Source organism: Puma concolor, chromosome C1 (assembly GCF_028749965.1).
Source record: "Puma concolor isolate L17-30 chromosome C1, mPumCon1.1.hap2, whole genome shotgun sequence".
NCBI lineage: Eukaryota > Metazoa > Chordata > Mammalia > Carnivora > Felidae > Puma > Puma concolor.
In genome coordinates this window covers 136,343,521-136,363,980 of record NC_141674.1, presented here as the reverse complement: position 1 = coordinate 136,363,980, position 20,460 = coordinate 136,343,521, and the positions used below count along the sequence as shown (strand labels likewise).

Here is a 20,460-nt window from a genome sequence, read left to right as displayed (position 1 = left end):
AGAAGCGCCTTTTGTTTCTGAGGCCTATGAAAACTATGGCCCATAGAACCATTTACCAGAAAGAAAAAAATCACCCAAGTCATGTGTCTGAATGAAGGCTCTCTTCTCAAACGTTCCTCATTGCTACAGAGCAGTTATCTTTGGATTATAATTAAAAGGAGGTGTTTTTTTTTTCTCTTTTATTCTTTTTGTTTTTTTTCCAGAATGCTTCCAAGTGAGGTATTTCCCCCAAAGTTATTGGACCTTTTTACCAACAAGTGGCTGGGATTTTAATGAGCTTCCCACTCCCTACCCCCACCCCATACAGAGTAATGGATGGCCAAGAGTGGATGTGGTACAAAGGTGACACATTTAGGGATATTTTCTGCCTTATTGGTAAAAATGGGGAGGTGGGGTGAGAGGATTTCCTTGATGAAGTAAGTGTGATGTTAGTAGTTATTTCTGTAACTCGGTGAAAATACTGCCTATTTAGGGCCTAATTTTTTAGCATATGTTACCATGCTTGTGCTAGAACGGTGGCCAGTGCTTTCTGACTCTTTTGGCTATTGAGGAACTTGCAGGTTATAACTAGTTGCTGTAGAAACCTGGTCATCTGGATGCTTCTCAAGAACACACGATTATTTTTGAAACCTTGGTGCATAAGCCAGAGACTGCAGCAGTTGGACAAGGTCACATATCGGTGGCAGCGACGTGTCTTTCCCCTTTCCATTGTGTGATCCTCCGGGGTCTGGGGCATTAATATGCAACGGTTCTGTTTTTCTTTCAGGAGGACTTGTAAACTCTTTAAACAGAGGCACACAGTTTGCAATTGTTGCGGTACTGAGTGGGTGTATAGAAGCTGGGGCTGCAGCCTTGTCCAGTTGCACATAGAATAAAACTGACAATGATGCAATGGGCCTGGCATGTAGACAAGTCCGTGGGATGGATGAATGGTGCGGCTCTTGCCGTCCGTCCGGTGGTGGTAGGCCCTGTAATAGCTAGCGTAGGAAGGGTGGTGAAAATTGATATGCACTATTACTACATGTATAAAACTTAACACTGGGGCCATTGCACAGGTGGGGGGTTCCTGTTTATTGATTTTTATGACTTTGTTAGAACATACGCTTAATGCTTTTATACTGCAGGAGCTCTGGGAGGGCTCACCTTGGGTAATAAACCTTTCCGTACTTTGCAATCGCTCACGATTTACATGGGGACTCACATTATCCAGCACAAAGCTCGGCATCCCACCCCCCCCCCACCCTGTCTACTTGGGTTGAGGAGTGCTATAAAAAAAAAAAAGCAAAGAAAATAACTCTAGCACTTACTTTGAATTTTTAAAAAACCTGTCCACTCCTGCTATGAAAATGGCCCCTAATTCTCATTACTCATATTTCCAAGAAAAAATTAGTCACACAAACTTATGTTATGTGTTGTCTCAGAGGTTGAAAGCAAATTAGGTTTCCAATAAGACAGTACATCAAACAAAGTAGCATGTTCTTGATGCCGATGACTTTTTTTTAGAATTATGGTTGGACATTTTTGGCAGACAGATTGTCTTTTGCTCTATCAAAATGACAGTTTCTTTTGTAACTGCAACATTCATAATTAGAAGGAGAGAAGCAATCTGCCCAATTTAATATACTAAAAGAAGTTTAGAGTCTCTGCTAGTAATTTCATTATTTTAAAATTTGAATTAATTGACTTAAAATAATACAGTTAAGAAGTATAACTAGCAGGATTATGGAGAAAGGTTTCTTTTTCCTTAAAAAAAAAAAAAGAGCACTCTTAGTATTATACTTCAGATGAGATTACAATTTTCTGTTGATGCCAGGTGCCCTGTTCTAAGATTCAGAGCAGGAATGTGAATATTCATCCTTGCAACAGGGCTGAGAGACGTTGTGGGGAAAACCCTGGGAACAAGGTCACTTTAAACAAAAAAGTTCTCCAAGTTTCCCATGCTTAAGAGGCTGGCTGGGCTTAATTAAAGTCAATGGATGACCAAAAAGGAGGGGGGGGGGGGGAGGAAAAGAAAAGAAAAAAAAAAGAGGAAGAAAAGAAAATGAAAGAAAAAAGCAACAAACCACCCCCACTTCAATCTCTTTCTGGGCCACCATTCACATTCCATACCTTAGCTGTTGCTGTTTAACCTCTTTATATCTTTATATCAAGAATACTATTTCTTCAATCCCCCTAACAGCACTGATGTGCCCACCGGTGAATATCACTCTTCCGCATTCTGCATTCTACGTCTCCGACCTATGTCACTGTAGGTGGCCCTCGCCCGCCGCCACCACCACAACAGAAACAAATCCAGCATCCTACTCAGAATGAAATCATCATAACATAGCGACCTTGTTCTGGACGTGATGTTTGGTTTCAGCAACCTTCTTTTATGCAGCCCTGGGCAAGCTTAACATTTCCTGTTGGCTCAGACGGTTACCTTTCTTCATATTTTCTTCGGGCACTCTCTTTAGGGGACCCAGGATGCTGCGTGCCCAGGATGCACAGGGCCAGAAGTTGTGGAGACTGAAAATTCACAAGCGTGGAAGGCCTGTTTTCCTCCTGTGTAATGGAATGAAGCCTCCGTCCATCTTAAAAAATACATACATGGCAAGATCTCTTTTCACTCTTCCTGTATCATTTGTCACACTCAGCTCTAAAGGAAACCAACTCCTTAGCTCTCTTACCTTATTTTGTACCTTAGCTGACTTTCATCTTTGCATGAGCCATCAAATCTGGATGTGACAAATACACGCGTTAAAAAAAAAAAAAAGCGCTTCATGTATGAGTTGGTGGGTGTTTTTCTCTCCCACAAGAAATAACAACACTAAGTATTATGTACATTTTGGGGTATGTTTATAAGACGGCAGGAAATTTTTTAACCCTGAAAACTTTCTGATTGTAAACTATGCTCTAAGTCTACAGGGGCTGTGTTCCAAGTCCTCCACTCTTTTACAAGTGTGTCGCTCACAGACCCATTAAGTGGGAAGGCAAACTTCCCCATGGTGGTTCTGAAGTATGACGTCAGGCTTAGCTGCCAGGTACTCGGAGCACTTACTCTACTGGACGCCTCCATTTCAGGGCCGCCTCTTGTATTTGGATGGTTCCTTGTATCCTTTTTCGCAGTCCTCTGTCCTGGAGAAGCGATGCTCTGTTTGGTTCTTGTTTGTCCTAATATACTCAAGTTATATATCAAAAGATATACACATTTGTATAACTCAGGAAGCCAGGGATTAAAGCACAATGTATCTTAACACAGCCTCTTCCGAGGTCTCTAAGAGCTATCTAATGCTTAAGTCTTGGGTTAACATGGACTATAGGATTATAGTAGGTTGTATAGATACTTGTATCTGTACATGCGTATGTTTGCATATGTATATACCTGTGTGTGTGACTTAGGGCTATGCTGACATATTATTTTCTATCTGTTCATTTATTACAAACAGCAGGCGAGCAGACATTTCACCTCTCCTCTCACTCTGGTCCACATCATTTAAAAAAGACTGCAGGATTTCCATTCTAAATTAAATACATCTAAGGGTACATCTTTTATCAATTCTTTATTCTTAGTATCTCAAAATTCTGAAGTCTTCTTCCTTTGTCTCAAAAAGGGGAACTGCTGAAAGCATTTCCACCTGGATGCTTAAATTATTTAAGTTGCAGGAACCAGACCTTTTCCCTCCTGAGTAGTTGTGGGTTTTAAAGGCTAAAATTGCTTCATCATGCCAAAGTGAAAGTATGCATAAATTATTTAGTTAAACCTGAGAAAATACAGACTTTTCCCAGTGATCTTTCAAGGGCTGCCTACTTAAATTTCAGAAGAATGGGCAGGATTTTTTTTTCTTTCTTTTAGAAAATTTAAGTATCTGCTGTGTCTTCCAGCAGTTGAAATGTGAATGAAATTACAGGATGGTGATCTTTGAAAGTCCAAGCCTCATATTGTCCAGTATATCTATATCATGCGCAAGGTGCATACTGTAGACTGAGTCAATACCAGTAAGACTCATCCAGCTGACAAGCATCGCAAATTATTTTGAGTGTATTCTTATGAAAGTCAGGTAACTTATTACAGATCTCTCCCTGATGCTAATGTAAACACCAGTGAGTATTTCCAGTTCAGTGTCTATTCATTCAGAGTTTATATTTCAGTTATAAAAATATAAAGGAAGGCAATTTTACAATATTATAAATCATGTTTAATCGATAACCCCCCTTTAATTTTAGTAAATAAAAATGCCTGAAAATGTGAAGTAGTATGTGGTATGGTGGTGGTGATGTGTATGCTTGATGACATTAAAGAACCAGTGAAAACAGCCCACAAACATAGGCAAAAGGGGACGGATGTCAAATTCTTACAGAGTATAAGGGACTCAGTTTCCCAGGTACATTACAGAATCCGTGACGTTACGTATCTGGTCTCTAAATTAGTCTTGGCATTAATACTCCAATGGCGTTCTCATGACTGAGGGAAGAATAGTACATTTAATCGAATACCTAACCTCAAACCCTCAAAGAAACATTAATTGGGACAGAAAAAAAATGTCAGCCAGATGGGGCGCCTGGGTGGCGCAGTCGGTTAAGCGTCCGACTTCAGCCAGGTCACGATCTCGCAGTCCGTGAGTTCGAGCCCCGCGTCAGGCTCTGGGCTGATGGCTCAGAGCCTGGAGCCTGTTTCCGATTCTGTGTCTCCCTCTCTCTCTGCTCCTCCCCCGTTCATGCTCTGTCTCTCTCTGTCCCAAAAATAAAAATAAACGTTGAAAAAAAAATTAAAAAAAAAAAATGTCAGCCAGAAAGTTACGTATAGGAGTTATTTAGTCTTTTGTGGAATCCGTTTGAAGTTTACGTTCAAATACATTGGGAGATGAGAGTGACTACGGTAGAAGAGCAACATGTAACTGGTGAGTTATTGTTATTTAAAAACATAAAAATTTTAAAAAAACTTTCAAACACGATAAAACCTCTTCCATTCCCCAACGATGGGCATCACTTAATCCATTGATACATGTTTGCCATGTTGCAGACCACATGCTCTTCCTCCAATCTCATTTGGTTTTTCTGCAACTTTTAGTTCAGTTGCTCCCAACCTTGGCTTAGTTCTCCCCTTCTCTCCATTTCTCGTTTTTGCCTGGGCACGGATGTGTCCACTAAATCAGATGAACGAGATGAGTTATGTTACCTATGTTACCGTATGCTGCTAAATAGTTAGAAATTCTGTCTTGGCTTTTGTGTGCTGACTTAGATCTGTATCCCAGAGGTGACAAGAAAGAGCACAGGTAGAATGTGGGGTCAGATAGGATCTGGAGGCAGGGACCAGATCCAGATTCTGCCCTAAAGGTAATTTAGGGGGAAGTCCATTAAGAATTTGAGTCTCGGTTTACTCATCTATAAAACCATGATGATGATAATTGCACCTTCTTCCGTCAAAGGAGTGTTATGAGGATCAAGTGGAAAATGGCTATGACTGGGCTCTGCTGTTGGTAGAATAATGCGTAAATGTCAGGCATTCTTACATAATCAACCTGGCCTCCCAAACACAGGAGAAGAAAAAAGTTTTTAAGGCACACACGTGACCCTGGGAATGGAGCTATTATATATAGCCTGTAGAGACAGTGCATTTTCTTCTACGTACAAACATACCCCCCCTGTGGGGGACGCCTCTCTGGCCAAGACAATGGTGGGAAACCCTGGCTGGTGGCGGTGGTTGTGCTGCTGGGATAATTGAGAATAGACAGGAGGGCGACTTAGCCGTCAGGTGGCTTCTTTGTAACTGCAGCAGGTTCTCAGATCCCTAGGCTGGCCCAAGATGAGAGAACAGTCAGTAAAGAGAGTCTGGCACAGCAAGCGTCTCGGTGTCATCTGATTGTGAAATCTGCGTGTTTGCATTCTCATACAGTACTGGAGCTTAAGCCCTGGCCACTGTACGATGACTATGCTGGAGAGGATCTGGGTCCAAGGTGGGGGGAAGGGAGGTGTTTCTGACCCAAGAAGAAGGCTTGATTAGAGTTACTTCAAGGAATTCTATTGGATAATCCCAACCAACCATATTACGGCATCAATTATTATATTCTGTGTAATGATTTTTTTTCTAAACCAAATACATAGTATGTTGAAGAATTTTACAAAAGGTCCCCTGTTTGAACCAGTATGAACTAGGACAGAAGTAGTCAGGACTGGTCCAGGAAGGAAAGAAATGAGAACTTTCGAACTTGTCCAATTGCCACTGCAGTTGTTTGAGGAAAATTGAAATGAAAGAAGCCAAAAAAAAAAAAAGAGAGAGAGAGAGATTTATAAAGAGCTTTTTTTAAGCTTCAAAAAAAAAAAAAAAAAAAAAGCCCACACACTTATCATTGAACTGTCCGCTTCTGAAAGGAGTTGCAAGAGTCCCTCATATCCACTCAACTGTGCGTACATGTTAAATTGTTGTTCCCCTTTCCCTTACACTACTACAAGAGAAAGGAAATGCCTAGGCAAATAAACTCTGTTAAAATAACTTTACGGTTGTGACACAGTTTGACAAAAGCAAAGGAAATTCAGAGTCACAGCTCACACTCTATCCTCAGCTGATTCCACTGTGGAAAATAAAATGCTTTAAACACACACGCGTGTGCGCATGTGCGCGCACGCCATGGAACAAACCTGGGATAGACTCAGTCTTAAGAAATGGGCTTCTCAAGCGTTGAAGTCTCTGACTTTTCCATCTTTGAGTCATTATAATAGAGTTGCAATGTATGCATTCATCATAAATCTGGTCAGAGTGAAAGAAAAGTATTTGGCTGAGTACTGTTTGCAAAGTATAAGCCACCTCTATTTTTAAAGACCATGTGATTTTAACTCAAAGCAGTCTCTCCTTGGGGTTCAATGAGCTACCCTGAAATAGATTTTAATTGTCATGACTCCCTAGGATTTAGGTAAGATAACAAATTTGCTTCTTTCCAACAGTCCTCCAAGCACCATAGCACACACAGAGGGAAACATTTTGACCAAGATCTCATATTCACTACTGCTATGCAAATTATAAATCTAACAGAGAGGTGATATATCATTTTTATTAAACTTATAATATGCTGCACAAATAGTGTTTACATAGACGAGTATAAAGTTAATTCCCTCCCGGGAAGCATTTCTAAAAAATATAAATTGTACTTTGAGAGTTAATCAATTTGCTTTTTCTCTTTTGGCATTTTAATTGAAGCCTCCAAACTGTATACTTCCTCAAAGTATCAGAAAGCAAATATCAGTTGTGTGGTTGTAAAATCAACTCTTAATTTTCTTTCAATGAAGTAGCAGATAGGCAGCCTGTAAATTTCACCTATATTACTACGGAGCTGCGGCGCTATAAATTCAAAACAGTGTGCAGGTTGGTAGAAATTGAGGTCCAGGCAGCAAGGCATGTCCATAAACTTTTCTCAGGTTATTGGAACAGAACGAATCAAAAGCGGTTCCTGGTTGTATGATATTCTCTTTTGATAGAGCAGACTTCTTGTCGTTAGCAATCCAAGAGCAGAGGTTAGTCAGAGCAGAATGTAATTTCTAGCAATCTGACAGACCTGCGGATTGAAGCGGCAGGTTTTCCCTTCCGATTTCAGGGAATTGCTTCTTACTGTGACAAATGATTAGCTGTTATCTCTGACTGAATTTGATTTCTACAAGCAGCTGAGTCAGGTAACTTTGCAGCATTTGAGGGGGTTTTTACAGGAAATGAAATCGGCTCCCTAGTCATATGTGGACCAAATGAAATCTTCCCTGTCAGGGCAAAATTGTGCTTTTGGTTAATTGGAGGCAGATTTAGCATAGAGGGTGTGTGTAGTGATGTGTGTGAGGAGTGTGTGTGTGTGTGTGTGTGTGTGTGTGTGTGAGAGAGAGAGAGAGAGAGATGCTATGATGGTATAGGCAGGCACACCCATGTGCACATTCACATACATGAGGATAATTTCATGGCTCTCTCCTAACTTTCAAAATCCTGAGTTCAAACAAAATGCCTACCTTCTGCACAGGGTTGACACTTTTAGTCTAAACTCCAAGTGAGGACAATCATATGGGCATCAGAATGATGAGTTCCCAAATAAGAACGTCCTGCTTTCCAAAGAGTTGGAACTGCAATATTGATCAAACTACAATAGATACTGAGCATGGTTTTCACGAAAATATGCATCAAAGGGCAGCTGCTTTCAAAGCAAGATGTTTAGGTAAAATAATTCATCCTTAATCTCCTCCAGGCTCCAGTCTACATTTTGAATTGCGAGGGGTTCCAGTGATGGCAAATGTCCTCTAGATGATAAAACAAAACAAAACAAAACAAGCCTGGCATGGGAAGTTCTGAGTTTACACAGTGCCCCTTGTCATCTGCTTCTGACGGAGCCTTGACAGTGTCTATACAATTATGACCTGGCTTATCCTTCTGTGTATTGTTAGTAATTGCTCTGGATATCCTGAGTTTGAATAGTTCACTTTTAGTATTTCACCCGTTTGTGAGTCTTCTAAAAAGTGACCATGGATGTTTTGTTGTTTCTAATCTTATTTTAACAACCGAAAATAAACTGGATTTTCCAACTGCCGAAGCAACACCGTTAGGGTCACTATTAATAATATACCTGACTTTGTGATGAACATAATGGACTTTGTTTATAAATCCTAGATGAAGACAACAGAGACTGGTGGTACCTAAGTGAAAAGTCACACTTTTCTCAGATGTTAGCGTGCCATTCCTAGGTTTATATGAATAATTCGAATACATCCTTGCCCTGTCTTCCAGACTTTTGTGGATCATTGCTACTGTGAGCCTTAGTTGTGCTAAATTCTTTACTTAGATGGATGTCCCCTATGGCAGATACGTGTGGACCTCTCCCTCTCATTTGCTAGAGAATAATTCTTTTAAGATATCAGTTCTACTTTTCCCCAAACTTCTTTGGCTTTCTATTGAATGGCGTAAACTTATCATTCCACGCTGGGCTGCCCCTCCCCCTTGCTTCCCTCGCCACAGAAAGGGTAGGGGGGAGGGTAGTTTAGCCCACACCTCTGGTTAGTATTAATCACACAGACATCAGGTAATCACCTAAGTGCACTCAGACATACTAATAGAATGATTTACAGACCAGGCCTTTGTGTTTTTCTAAATCTCATTTTAATTTATTTAAAGTGACAGTGAAGCTAGACTCCAAGCTAATGAGTCTATGCATAGAAATGATTTCTTTTTCCGCCTTTGTGTTGGCTAAAAGTTTCTGACTCTGAAATCTGAGGTGGGGGGGGGGGAGCCAGCGAAAAAGGAGTTGAAGTAAAACACAGCACAAGAAAGTAAGGAGCAGGCACTGGTAAAAGATGAGAAATCTGATCTGATGGTCAGAGACCTGCCCTGGGTCCAAATAGGCCTCGTCCTACCCAGAACTGTCCAGACCAGACAGATGGGGACTTTGGAATATATATTTTAACGTCACACTGTCTGTGAGGCGACCGAAATCCTTCGGTATCTAACAGATTGGCCTTTTCTGACCAACAAGCGGTTGAGAAGGCTATAAGGCTCTGTTGTAATGCATATTAAATATAACGCTCACCGCTTGGCTTGGCCTAACCTTAGTTGTATTAACAGATTGTTTGTTTTGATGACTGTGCCGTGAGCGTGCCAGATGATAAGGAAATGGTTTTGGATTAGTTAGGACCCATAATATAGAAACTAAATAAGATGCTAGACTTACAAGGCTATACATTTCCTGTAAAAAAAAAATGAATTCCCTTATCAGGATTTACTTGAAAGGAATATGTCTTATTACAGAAGGAGAATGCCTTGAGGAATGTGGGAAAGATTAAAGGCTTTTGTCAGTAGTTTAGGTTGGGACCAGGTTTCCTGTGTAGCCAGCCCTCCTGTCCCCACGTAAATGTTTTGCTTTTCCTCCTCCTCTCTCTTTCTCTTTAAGGGGAAGAGTAAGCCCTCCTCGCTGCCTGGCGGTGTCAGATTAAATACCGAGATGGCGACAGGAAAAAGGCTGGAAGGAAAAACAAAAGACAGGGGGTGAGAGTTATCAGGTTGGCGACGGAACTGCAGGCTTGTCGGACTCCAATTTACAGAAATCCAAACAGATTTTAGTTGACACGATCTGCAATCATTACCGCCGGAGCAGAGCTAATTAAGAAATTAGCTTTCCTGATTGCCTGTTCTCACAGTGATGAGTAGTTGAATAATGTTGTATGGCTGAAATGTTCTAAAACCAGACAGTTTAACAAGTGTTTAGACTTTTGTGGTGATGCTGTATTTACTTTATCTATAATATCTCTACTGCATCACTATTTGTTTTCTCTCCTTTGAGGCACCCCTTGATTGTTTTTTTTTTTTTCCTTTTGCTTGGTTCACCCTCTCCCTCTTGGCATTCAATCAAGGCCTCCCCTGGCTTTAGCAGCAGAAAGGAGAGCGGGGTCCTGCAAACGTGTGGTGTGCCTCACAGAAAAAAACTTATCAGAAACTTGGGACGCGTTAAAAAAAAACGTATTTCCTACCTAGTTACACATTTTTCACAAGAACCTGCGCGATCTAAAGTAGTATTTGATACAGACATTTCTGCACATGACTCAGTACAGAGTTTATTATAAATACTATGTGAAGGCTTTCTTTAGATCAGTACAAGTGCGTTGAAGTCACTGGGAAACGTGGCTTTGGACCTCAGATATGTCAGAGGACAGGGTTACAATCCTTCATCTTTCCCCACTGACCTTTGGGGGATGCAGCCTTTTTAATCCTTCCTACAAATTGTCAAACACATAGGAATGTAGTATCTGGGGAAAAAAATCGTTTGATTTAAAACTCGGACGAAGCGATGAAAGGTGAGTGTCCTGGACCTTAGGAAACAGCATCCACACACCTTGGGCGACGCTATGCCGTATGCACACGTGCTCGCGTGCCCGTAACCACCAGACAGCACAAGAGGTAAAGGTTGCTGCCAAAAGAGAACAACTTCTTTCCGAAGCTAAAGAAGACTCGCTTGATTATAAACTCTCTCACAATACAGTTAAATAATAGAGATTTAACGCAGGTGTGCAGGTGTCACTGTCAATACCACAGCGGGAGGTCAGAGTATCGCTAACTTCCAGGATGCTTCCTGGAAGAGGAAGTTACACAATTCAAGATGCTTATCCTCCAGGATTTCCAAGTTTTAAAATGTAAATATTGATCTATGGGAACAGCAGAAATTTCCAAGTTTTGTTCTAGTACACCTTTAAATAATTTCTACACCTGTCTAAGAACACTAAATACTACTTTTTCTTAACAGAGTCCAACACCACCTTTAAATTACCAACATAAGAGACACTAAGCCAATAAAATGTGCAGTTTCCTTCTGGATGTTTATTTTCCTAAATACAAATTGCATTTCGACCGGGAAACAGTGGATTAAATACTAGAAACATCTTTTCTCCCGTGGAATTCTCTTTCCCCAATTTACCTGAGAGAATCTTATAAGGAATGTAGATAGACTATTACTTCCTAAGTAAATTTAAATTTAACACCAATTTACTCACGCTAGTATTTCTATATTGGAACTAACAGCTTCCATAAGACCTCTGCAAAGTGCCAGAAATATGATCTCATGCGTAGTAACAAATTTAAATGTGTTTTATTTTGCATGTCCCTTTTCCCTGTGCATTTTCCTCATCTCTTCCTTTCCGTGACTCCCTACTCCCAGTTTCTAAACCTCTCTCCACTCCAGAGACCCAGGAACACTGCCTAGGGAAGGAGCTAACTTGGAAAAATGCACCAGACTCAGATCTGCTATAAGTAACACGTAATTCTTATCCACACACTTTTTAAAGATTTGAAAGTAAAATTAGTATATTTCCCCCTGGAGTCCCTACAATCGATAAAACATAACTTACTACTGGAGTCTCTTACACGCCACCCTAAAATACCTCATCAGAAAGACTCTGTGTCCAAAATGCCAAAGGTCACCTGCCCTTTCCTGAAACATTGCAAAAGTCTGACAACTCTTCTGACTCTGACTTATGCAAATCCCTGACTCAACTGGACTCGTCAAGTGCTACATGTTTTCATCCTTACTCGAGTCAGTTTGTAACCTTTAGCAGATCATTTCAGCCCAGTTTTTGTCCTTTTCATCAAGAATGATGAATTTGGTTTCACGGTCACTGTAAGCTGAAGGACGTGGTGACCACATGAATGGTCAGAAGCAAGGCCAGCTCTCAAAACGGCCACCAAGTCTGTGTCAAGGCATCCACCTTTGTTCTGATCCAGAAGGGAAGATACAAAGTTTCACGGCCAAACTTCACCTTGTGCTCAATCCAGCTGGGTCTGAATTGTAGCCACAGCCTGCGCTACCAGCAGCTATTCGGGTTTTTAAAGATGTACTTACTATAGGTGTGGGCGGGTTTGGTTAGTAGTGTTGTTTGTTAGGGATGCTTGGTGTGGCTGGAGTAGAGGGGGACCTGTCATTGATGTTCCTTATGCTAGTGTGGGTTTCAGCTCCCATCTCAAAAATCAGGGTGGTAATAAGCAAGGAGCCCAGAGGAAACCACTGAGCACGTCTTCCCAAATAGCTCTCCCTGTCTCCTGTGTTCGCATGCTACCCAGACGCCCACACCCTGCGTCCGCGGCAGCCTGCCTCCTTCTGAGGTGCAGTGCGAGAGGCCAATGTCAGGTTTCTCTCAATCTGCAGCAGAGAAGCTGCTGTCTGTCGGCCGCCCCTGGCAGTGAGGGCAGCTCACCCGAGTGTGGCTTCCTTACCACAGGGCAGGCCGGCTGAGAGCTCGGCCAGTTTCTCTTCCTGATGCCGCTTGACTTTTCTTCTCTGGGATTTCCAAGGCATGGACGCTCATTCGTCTGAAACTCTCCTAAACCTCCCGACTAAAAAATAAATACCTAAGTACGACATAAGCAGCGCGCACAGGCAGGATAATTAGGATTGATGGGCTCTTTTAGGGGCACCAAATCCTCATCCTCCCCTTTCCAGTCACATTTCTCACCTGCTCACGCGGTGCCCACCTGTGGCTTGCTGGCATTGCCACTGCCTGCGAATGGGGAGGTTTCCAAGTTCAAAATGAAGGCTGGATCTTCTGTGGTAGGACTCTACCAGGACTGTGGGGAGTTAGCGAAGGAATTAAGGACAGTATGTTGTCCTAGTTTGTGTCACTGCTCCCTTGTTTATGTTCTTCCCCCGACTATTCCCACACCCCCTCTCCAGATTTTTGCATGGCTTTTATAGCCTCTAGTAATTATATCAGCAGCATGGAGTCTATTTTTATCTCTTTTGAATGTGTGCAACATAAATGTCAAAACCCATAAAATCTCTTTTTAGCACGTACCTTGCGTGCAAGGTTTCAGAAAGTGTGATGCAGCATTCAGGGAGATGTTGCATTTTGAGGTCAGACAGATGAAAACTGGAAAACTCAATTTCACCACTTAGCTGCGCGAACTTCCAACAAGACCCTTATCATCTAGAACTTTTGGCTGCTTGTTCTGCAAAATGGAATTCTATACGATGGACAGCACCACATTCTAGTCACTTATTTCATGTCTGGGATGCCCCTTTCTCACAGCAGGTATCTCCAAACACCTAATTTTGTTGTTGTTGCTGTTGTTGTTCTGTGCCTACGTGTTAAGATCTTTCAATGCCCTCCACTGCCCTTTGCCAAACTTAGAACCAGAGAAAGAACAAAAATATTACTGGGTCAGCATGAGCACTGTGAATTATTACAGGATCCCATCACAAAATTATTTATTACATGAGAGAAACACACAGAAGCCACCGTCACCTAAAACTTTCTCTGCACTTAGCAAACAATAATAATAACATTAATAATAATACCACCTAGCATTCGCATGTGCCGGACTCTGGGTATTTTGCGTGTGTGGATTCATCTACATCTTTACAACTACCCAGTGAGGTAGATCCTGTCTTTATCTCTCCATTCAATAGAGGAAGACACTGAAGCAGGTTGAACATCTTGCGCAAAGTCACAAGTTAGTAAGTAGAAAAGTGAAAATTCAAATTTAGACAGCCTGACCCCAGAGCCTACGGAAACATAAAATGTAGGAGAGATAGGAGTTGCATTGCTGAGCTTTTCCAGCTTCTAGTACAAGGCTGTTTCCTCTCTTTTCACTTCCTTTTTGGAATTGGCCCATTAGGGAGGCCAAATGGGCCTGTCCGAAGGGCACATAAACCTGGAATCCCTTACTCAGCTGCTACTAGGTAAGGGTCATCGTGCTTCAAGGGATAGAATGGCCTCAGCATGTCCAAGTGGTCTGGTGCATTTTTCTTATGGCTTATTAGTTTATCTTTAACATAGATGGGGAGAAGGATTTGGAGAGTTGTGGAAAAAAAACGTGTTCCTTTCTAGTCAAAAGTATACTATTGTGAAGAATAAACAAGATGGAAGTAACATGGAGACAGGGAGGGGATAATCATAAAAAAAAACAAAGGGTGTATTTGATGACCATAAACAAAATCCAGCCATCAAAGAAAGAATATAACTACCATAATACATTTTGGGGGGCAAGCAAATAAGAGTCAGTTCTGTCAAGTTTCTCTCCTTTCTCGTAAGTGAATTGTTCATTTTTCCGGGCCTATTTCCACTGTTACCGTTGCAGAGAGCAGGGGAGGCCAACACCGCCGGAACCCACTTCTTTGTAAGGTTAAGGCGATTACTGACCAGATGCTCAGCAGCCAGAGAAATGCTCGCATGTAAAACAGAACAGGGGATTGAAGAACTTAGGAGGTGACATTTAGAGAAGTATGGTATCTTGTAAACACCAAAGTGCTTCAACTTTTATCACACTTGAAAATCAGTTCTCTGAAATTTACAGTTATTAAACTTAATCCTTAATCTTTGGTACGGTGCCCTTATGAGTCATCAGACCAACTCAGATGTGGAAGTGTTTGAGAGAAGAAAAAAAAAAAAAAAAGGAGAGTAAATTGATTAATGATCATTAAAATACCCTGGGATCTGGGAAGACCCATAGTAAAGAGCACTGGGCATGAATGAATATTGATCTAAAGATCCAGAGCTTTGCTGAAGATATACAATGCAACATGTTCTGCAAAAACAGTCCCAGAAATGAAATATATATGTATCTTTTCTGCACTAACTAAGCAGCTAAATTGCTTGCTGACTAGGTTGGAGAAAAGAAGGGCGGATATGGAAAGGAAGGAAGGAATGCTTCAGTATCCTTTGGCCCCTGATCTAGGGCATCTCTGGGAAAAGGAAAGGAGTTGGAGCATGGAGTCTCCTGAGAGCATCATATGAACATCTGAAATTGTATCGCTCACCCGGTGCAGGTGTGTTTAGGGTGTTTAGGTGCGCTCCAAGGTAGGTGGGCCAGGCCTCGTTTAACTGCCTGTGTAAAAGTTAGAACTTGATGCACTTAATTTTCAGAAGAGAAGAAGGAGGAAGAGGGGGTGAGGGAGGGAAATGGCGCCATGTATGGAAGATCCCCACATACGTTACCTCCTCTGAGACGCTGATGCAACAAACTCCCCTGGAAAGCAAAAGCATGGATACATTTTAAATTTAGTTTTAATGACTTCACTTTAGTAAGTTTTGGGGCCGACGAGACCATTGAAAGGGCAAAGCTACCAGTAATTATAATCAGGTAAGATTATAAGGAATTTTCTCTGGTTCTGATGTCTATTTCCCCCCCCAAAAAGGGGGGGTGGTGGGGCTTTTTGTTCTTCTGTATATAGTTGGATGGCATTGTTCTGTCTCTGTGGGGAGCTGTAAAATGGAAGCTCTCGAGGGAGGAAGAGAGGTCTTGGTTTGCAACTGAGAGCAAAAGGTACCACCTGCATGTCTTCCACGAAGCTAGGGCGCTTCCTTTAGATTCACGTATATCCGTAATCAGCTTAACTAAGCAGGTAAGGTGTTCATTAGCTAGGTTGGGTTTTAAAGGAGAGAGAGAGAGAGAGAGAGAGGCAGAGGGGGGAGAGACAGAACGAATGTAGAAGAGTGAGAAGAACAAACAAGTCAAAGCATTTGTTCATGCTGCAATCTACACATCAATTATCCCGCTGTGCTAATTACCACCTTTCCATACCCCAGGTACCTAAGCATTCACACTTACTCACTCTTTCATGCCTCTGATCAAAAAAAAAAAAAAAAAAAAAAAAAAAAGACGAAGACGAAGAAGAAGAAAAGAGGAAAGACATGATAGAAGGACAGAAGCAGGGGCTGATGAACCCAGAGGTGAAATAAATTCTTAGATCGAAATTTCCTTTACGTAGGAAAGTATAGGGGGTCTTCTCAATTTTGCCATTGTTGTTTTAGACAGTTAACCATTTGCAAAGGTTTTAATTGCAAAATATTACTTACTGTCAGGATTCCAGGAGCGTTTCCATCTCGTCAGCCCTTGTTTTGATACTTAAAAGAAAATAGAGAGGTGAGAATTGCCGGTCTGGCCTGAGAGTTTGGGGTTGCGCCATTAGAATGAGACCAGATCATTAAAAGTCGGTGACAAGTAATTATCAGGCTACTTTTCTGAGGCTATTCAAAAATTGGGCAGTAAGGAGCCAGGGAGCTACCTTTGTATCAAAACCTTGGTGTTCCTGCTCACGGACTGAACCTTTAGCTAACAATTAAACATTCTTTATTATGATGAGATCTGGGCTCAGAATCCCTGTTGGTCTGTGGGCTTCCTTGTCAGGGTGCTCATTTTCTCATTTCAGAGTGAAGTTGGATAAAAAGAAAACCTATTTCCTGTAGCTCATTTGATACCTGGTGGGGATGCTATTCAGGTGACAAGGATACAGGCACAGAGGGGGAACAGATGTGATTTACACACTCATTATCATTTGAATGAAAGTGCAGATAGGCCTGTTCAGGGGCCCGGGCATCACCTGGACAGCTTTCCTTCTGATCTTTATCCCATCTGAGAGGCCAGGTCCCCCTGACATCTTTAAATCCCCGACCCCCAGCTGGTGACACACAGAGTTTTATGACAGTCAGCAGTCCTCTGAAGCTCCAAGCACAGATGCCATTCAGAATTGTGCTTCACACTGTTTTTTTCATTGTGTTCAGGCTTAATCAGGAATATATCCAAAAAAAGCTTAACTTGAATAATTTCCTTTGGTGCTTCTCCAGAAACCTGTTTGCCACTCGAAGTTTGTGTATAGTCTTCTAAAGGGCCTCAGATTTTGTGTTCTTGGAGTTATGCGCACACGTAGCTGCTTCAGCTTTCAGAAAAGGACAACAAAAGGGAAAGGACCATAAGTTATAGATGTCATCAAAGTCCTGTGTTTTCCTGAGTATCAGATCAGACGAGCTCAGGATTGTGGGAGATAAATTTCAGAGTGGAGAGCCAGTAGGAAAGTTTGGGCGAAAGTCCCCAAAAGAAAAGTTTCTGGTTGGTCTGTTTTGCTCTTCAGAAGGGATCCTCAGCTTCTTTGTTTCGATACCTGGAGTGGCCGCTGTCACCATGGCCCCTCCAGCATTTTATGTTACTGATTTGTGGGACGTGTGAATAATATGGAAATATTGCTTATGTCATCTGGAGAGCTCAAATGATGAGTCCTGCACAGGACACACTGTTTCTTGTTTTTTTGTTTTGTTTTGTTTTGTTTTGTTTTGTTTTGTTTTGTTTTTTTAATCCATTTTCAAGAAAGCGTGCTTCAGTTCAGGACAGGAATGCACAACAACCTTGAAGAACTTAAACTGTTGTTTTTCACCTTCCCTTATCTCAGGCAGCCTGACAGATTTGGTGGGGAGCAAAAAGTGAAAGGAATCTGTGAGAACAAATGCTGTGGTGTTTCATGATTTTAATTAGGTATTGTATTAAGGAGAAAAATATAATGAACACAAGCACATACACATTTTACTTCCCATCTAACATTAACAGTTAAAGAAAACAATCACTATCAAATTACTTTGTTACCGTCCATAATTACAACTCAGGTTACGCTTAACTGTTATTAACAGAATGTACAGTAATATGTTCTGGCATCGTAATATGTTATTGTAGCATTATAATTAATCTTACAGGAAGTATAATAAATTTACAGTATCAGATTGAAGCAATACTGCATATAGATTTATTAATGCTTTTAATCAGTTCTGGCAAAATTAATTTTGCACTGATTGCTTACATTGGAATTTGCATATACTTAGTGAAAGTAATTTATTTTTTATGGATTCCTTTTTATTAAAATAGGGCATATGGCCCTTTAGCTACAAAACTTTGCTGATTCTTTAGCTAAAATATTCCTAAACATTTTGAAATGCCATATATCTTCCACTTAAGAATTCTTTCTCTTAAGGTTTATTTTTGCGCTGTATTCTTTAAAATGCTTTCTTAGTTCTCATTTCAATGATCTATTTTTTTATAACTATAATGCTTGTTTTCATGTTGCCACTAGCCTGTCAATTTCCCCCCAAGGGCCTGAGTTTGAATACAAATATGACTTTTGAAAAATGTCTACATTGATAAAACAGTGCATTAACATTTCAGAAAGTTTCATGTGTCAGTTAAACAAAATGGAAAAATAATGAAATTTTACTATTGGAAAAGTCCAGTAAAAAAGGGACAACACATGAGAATGTTGTCACTTCCAGGGCTACTGTGTTCCAGGATTCTAAAATGCTTTCTGTGCTGTGCAGTGTGTGTGCATAAAAAAGGCTAGTACAGATTGAGAAAAACTTAAACTCATATGAATGTTGTAAATTGAAACACAGGAGTGGGAAAAATATACCTTTTGTGTCCTTCTATCTAAATACACATGCTTTGTAAGGAAAAGCAAGTTATTCACACACAAAAATTCAAACTATCTTTAGGAAACGTAAGTTTGGTATATTTTAATTTTGATTGAGGTTGTATATTTTGAATCTATATTTCACCTTTCTCAAAAATATGAAATGAGAGGGTCTAGTGGGTACTGATTAACTTCTTTGGCAAAAAAATATTTGAAGGATGACTTCTTATTCTTCCAAGTCTTAACATGGCCAGTGTTCCTTGGCTTGAAAATTGAGCAAGCATGGTGACATACAGATTTCTTTTCCTGCCTTAGTAGGCTAAAATATGAAAATCATTCTATAAACTTGTATCGATTCTGGATAGTTCTGCTCTTCTAAAACTAATTTTAAGAGAGTCAAATGAAATTAAACATTTTCATATTGCTTTGTCTTCTTCACTAAAATTCATGGATACATATACAATTAGTCTGGCCTCTTTGGGCTCAATACCAAAGTGGTTTCTAAAATGATTCTATGATTTTCCACCGTAACCTATTAAGAAAGGTAGGTCTTAATAAAACTTGGCAGTCCGTGTGTGAATGCCTGTAGTCAGGTCTTCACTTCCATGAGAGACATTCATTTTAATTTATGTAGTTGTTCTATCATCAAGGAAGATTCTGAACTTTGGAGAATTGGCCTTTATCTGCCCTAAACCTTTAACATTCCACTGTATCTTAATGAAACGGAGGTTCTGTTCTTTCTGCCCAGGGCTTCTGATAAGTGTTTGCAGACTATGTAAACTTCTGAATAATAACTTTCAGTAAGGCAGAAGTCTTAAACATCTTAGTATCATTTTGTGCAGTATTATTCTGCTCTGCAAGATAATGTGTTATCAATACTTCATAAGATAACTGTGGCCAGAGAATGGATGAAATTCATAGTTGCTTTCAAACTGCTCCCTTTCCTAGGGTGTGGGTCACAGATCATGCAGCTGTCAGCCAATAGATAATCTTGATGACTAAAATGAAGCTCACAGAGAAAAAGGTGCCTTATGTCTAAAACACTCAGGAAGGTCTTAGTAAATTAAAGCCCAAAAAATTAGGGAGCGAAAAGATTTTAGGTTTACTTGTTTACAGCAAACAAAGTGCCATTTTATCTGTTTGTGGAATTTTCCTCATCACCTCAGGAAGTGAAAATTTACTTTTTCTTTTTTCGAAAATGGTGTGATGGTTTAATTTGTGTAACCTGTTACTTGAGGTAACATCAGGAAGAAGCATGTGATTTGGCCGCTTTTCCAGGGAAGGAGGGAGGTCCGTAGAAATTACTGAACCAACTAGATGTCTAAAATGAAAGCCTTTTTGTGCCTAAGATGAATTCCGAAGTGCACTGTGGCTATCTGACTTTTGCCACAGCCAGGCTTAGGCCACCAAGTGGCCAGGGTCAGCAAATTCCACTACCTGAAAGTGAGGGCAGCAGGAAAGGGAGTTGAGGCCTGGGAAAAAGCTGTTGAAGCAAAGGAGGAGAGCAGGAGTTCTCCTCTCTCTCTCTCTCTCTCTCTCTCCCCCTCTGTCTGTCTCAGAAGAGCGGCTCTAAAGGAAAGGACGGGAGGAAAGGGAAGGGTGGTCATTGAACTACTTTTAGAGCAAGCCCTGCAGATAAGAGTTGTGGTGTCCAAACAGAGCCGTGTCTGTGACAACCAGCTTGTTCTAAGCATGGATCATGCAAACTTAGTGCCGCGCTGTTTGTTTACATGCTGTTTGTGTGGCGAAAACAGGCAAAGTCTGGGTGAAATCCACTACAGGAAGACCCAACTGTATGCCTGGTCAT

The 20,460-nt window shown here is 40.9% G+C and overlaps 1 protein-coding gene and 1 long non-coding RNA gene across 6 annotated transcripts in view; one reads left to right on the top strand and one right to left on the bottom strand.

Moving 5' to 3' along the window:
- The window catches only part of ZEB2 (zinc finger E-box binding homeobox 2), a 134,406-nt gene that overhangs the window by 57,524 nt on the left and 56,422 nt on the right, over positions 1-20,460 (top strand). The gene's annotated exons all lie outside the window — the stretch shown is intronic.
- Positions 4,947-16,515, bottom strand: LOC147578449 (uncharacterized). The gene is made up of 4 exons (XR_015255207.1): positions 16,491-16,515; positions 16,282-16,329; positions 15,421-15,451; positions 4,947-5,126 (listed from the first exon to the last, which is right to left on the bottom strand). It is a non-coding gene; the product is annotated as an uncharacterized LOC147578449 (long non-coding RNA).